The following is a 3,997-nucleotide window of genomic DNA, read 5'->3' on the forward strand; positions in this document are numbered from 1 at the left end:
CCCGGCCCCCGCCGCACCGACGGCTCCTCGGCAGACGCCGCCCCGCGCAGCGCCGGTGGTCCCGGCGTAGCGGGCAGCGAGCTCGGGACAGCCGGCCGTGGTCCCGGTGCGCCAGTGATGCTCCTGGGATACCCAGCGTTAGCCCCAGGGCGCTGGGCAACGGCTCTGGGCCCCGGACAGTGGCCCTGAGACACGCTGCAGTGGCCCAGGACACCCAGCAGCGGTCAAGGGACACCCGACAGCGGCCCCAAGACACTGAGAAGTGGCCGAGGGCAGCCGGCCGTGGGCCCAGCGAAGCCATCCAGGACAGCCAGCCGTGTCCCTGGGGCATTCATCAATGGCTCAGGGCACCCAGCCGTGCTCCGGGGACACCCAGCCGTGCACCTGGGACACACAGCCCCAGGAAAGCGAGAGCTCATCCCCTGCCCCGGCCCGCCGAGCAGCAGGGTCTGTTCGGGCAACAGGGAGCCAGAGGGAGGGTGATGGACACCGATGGTGGAAGGGAAGGGGGTGAAGTCAGTAATCAGCACTACAGCAACCAGCAGCCCAGTCGGTTACAGAGTAATTAAGTAGTTTTGCACACATTTGTGGGCAGCTCCCCTGATGCGTGTAGGAGGAGTTGGAAGCAGATATGGAGATGCCTGAGAATGAAAATATGAGAGACCAGAAACACCGTCTTCATTGAGGGAGCCGGAAGTAGCTGCAGAGCAGATGGGGCCCAGCCCAGCCCAGAGAGGACTGTTTTTGCCTCATTTATGATTGGAGACTTTGCTCGGGGGAGGCTGGAAGGAGAGACAATTCTTATTTCACCAGCAGATAGTGCTGAGGAAACCAAGCCAAAGCTCCGAGCAGGAGGCAAGGCTGTGGGCCAGACGTGACCAGCTGCCACTGGGTGGGCAGCAAAGGCAGCAGCACTCCCAGGAATGATGGGCTGTGGGGCAGGAGATGGGGACGGGCCATCTGCCAGGACATGCCCTGTATGTCCCTCCAGACACATGTCCTGGGGATGAGTCCCTCCCAGGCAAGGAGCGAGGCATTGCTCAACCCAAACTCTGACCCCACAACACAGTGACAGCGGGCTGTGGGCAGGGCAGTGCCTTGCACCAGCCCTGTGCCAGCCTGCTGCCAGACACCGGGATAAAGGATTCTCCAGGTATGGCTGTGTGTCACAGCAAACCCTGGAAGGACTAGCCCCCCTTCCAGCCTGGATGTAGTAAGGGCAAATAAAGAAAACAGTTCTCACGTTCAACAAATGGGACGCAAGCAAGCTTCTCTTAGATACAGAGTCTCAGTGGAGTGAGGAAATAAAAATAAAGTCAAAAAAGAGGGGAGTTTAGCAGACAAGCAGAAATCTCTCATTAAAAGGTATGGCATTCATTGCCTTCATGTGCCAAGTCATGGAAGGATGCTGAGGAGGAAAACAGGGATTTCCCTGGAGAGGCTGATTGAACTTCAGGAATGAGGAAACTGGTGCTTGTTCTTGTTTTCCAGGATTGCCACTCCATGACCCCCTTCACTGAAACAAATTAAATCCTGAGCTCTATTAACTTCTGATAGTCCACAGTACTTCAGCACAACTGCATGGCCAAGAGGAGCCTGGATTTGCTGTTCACAAAATAACAAAATAGCGTTTAGCCAACTCCTAAAAGGATGCCTTGGGCAAGGGAATGCAAGAAGATTTCTTGGTTGGTTTATTATTTGTTTGATGCAGACATGGTCAAAGGTGAGACATCGTCGCAACCAATAATCTAACCTTTAGAAGATATTTAATTAGCAATGACATTGCTGGAGGAGCCACCCAGGAACTCGCTCCCAGGCCTGGGCTGCCGCAACGGGGACTGTCACAGACAAGTGAAGTCAGAGAAGCCTTGGAGCCACACTGGGACATGCCTGCCCCGCTCTGACTCACCTCCCATCTCCCTCTCTCCAGGCCTCCAGTCAACCCACTTCACTCTGACCCTTTTATTTTGCTTAGTCTCTTCCCTCTTGTTCCTCCCTGCCCCTCCACTTCATCCCAGCTAAGGGATTTGGAACATCAGAGAAAGCCATCCTCCCACTCGTCACCCTTTTCCAATAAAAACCCCAACACTGAAGAGGATGAAAGGTTTCAAAGTCTCGGAACATTCCACAGGCCAGGCTGGGACTCGGGGCGGGAGCGCTGCCAAGTGGGGCTGTCACAGCAGTGCGTGGGGAGCCCTGGCTCTGCCCCAGCTCCAGCCTGCACAGCCGCTGCAGCCCTCCCAGCTGTGGGGAGCAGCAAAGCCCCACTTTCTGCAGAGCTTAAGGAGCCCGTGGTGCCTGGGACACTTTAAGGCGGGTTTCTGTGAGCAGCTTTGCCGACAGCCTCAAGGGAAAGGCAAGGTCTGGTAGTGTGTGGCCGTGAGCAGGAATGGAGGGACAGGTCCTGCCAGTGCACCTACGCTCCCGAGATGTAGCTGCACCCTTGGAGCACGTATCCAACCAAAGACATTTTGTATCTGGAGGGACAGCGGTTTTGATGGCTCGGGGGTGCCCCAGGGCTAGCGGTGATCGGAGGGAGGGTATGGACACTGCTGACCCCTCTGGGGATGCTGGAGCTGCGCATTGCCAGCGGCAGGGACACTGCCACTGCAGGGCTGCGTGTGAGGGGCAGCTGCCACCCCCCACCCGATGGACCCTGGCCGTGGCACGGCTGGGCTGAGCTCTGGCACATCAGATCCTGCACCCAGCCACGCAGCAGCCGTGGGAGAGGGAGGCTGGGCTGCCTGCACCCTGCACAGAGCAAACCCACCTGGCCAGGAGGAGCCCCGAGGTCTTTGCTGGGCAATGCCACGTGCTGCCAAGGGCCTCCGGAGACACAGAGCTGGGCAGCACTGCCTGGCAGGGTCAGCAGCAAAGCCTCACTGGAGCTGACCCCAGGGGAGGTCACAGGACTGCTGTGGAGCACGTAACACTCAGCTTTGGAGTTTGAAACCGTCATTAAAGGGATGCTCCACTTCAGCTGCACTTCTCTTATGGTTGCTTTCCACTTGATGTGGACTAGTTAATCCGGGCAGAGATCTTTGTTCTGCCACTACAGGGAAGGACAGGCCATAGTAAGGATGTCACCACCCTGGCCAGCATTTTGCGGTCTTTTTCATGGACTTTGGGACTTCTGGCACCTTCAGCCCCAATGGCAGAGACTTTCCAGAACAGACTTCATGCTATGATTGAGAAAACGCCTCCGTTTATAAAGGTGAGGGCAGTCAGCATCACACCTCCAGCTGCTCAGCAATGCTTCAGCTCTTCCCTGGAGTTTCTGCTGCCAGGTGGTTATGAGGGAAGTGGGAACCAGAGCCACGTCTCTCAGAGACAGACAGAAACTTGGGGTGGACTGGACGCTGACCAGCTCTTGGCCTCGCAGAAGCCATGTGCTCCCTCTGTGTTGTACTAAACGTCTCTTTGCACTGTGTCTTTGCTCCAGCTCCATTTAAAGACAACACAGTGCCATCCCAGGCTCTGAGCAGGACGCAGAGGACACATGCACAGTAGGAATGTAAATATTTTTTACATGTACACCCACAGCCCCAGCGTATGCAAGAAATACTCAGCATATGCTATGCACCAGATCAGATACATAATTATTGATGCAGCAGGTTTTCAGAAAGACACAACAGGGTGTGTACTTAATTTGGCAATAAGAGCATACCTAAGTGGCCCTGGCATTTTCAGCTGGGTATCAGACCACTGCCACCCACGGATGCTTTATTTAATCTCACATCGGTGAGTACCGGCAGCGGCAGAGAGAAAACCAAAAGCAAGTATTTGTTTGTTTGTTAGGATGGAAAAACTCCACTGAATGCTGCAAGGTGCTCCTTGCACGCAGGAGTGCTCTAGACCAGTTCTCAGATTATGCCACCCACTACACTTTCTAACAAGGCTGTTAGGGCTCTGATCTTAGTAGCACCTGTACATGTGCCTAACCATAGGGATGACTCATTCTGCCAGAGTCAACAATGTGTCATAGCTCCCAAAAGGA

The sequence above is a fragment of the Onychostruthus taczanowskii genome, unplaced genomic scaffold (assembly GCF_017590055.1).
Source record: "Onychostruthus taczanowskii isolate IOZ18803 unplaced genomic scaffold, ASM1759005v1 scaffold57, whole genome shotgun sequence".
Classification (NCBI taxonomy): Eukaryota; Metazoa; Chordata; class Aves; order Passeriformes; family Passeridae; genus Onychostruthus; species Onychostruthus taczanowskii.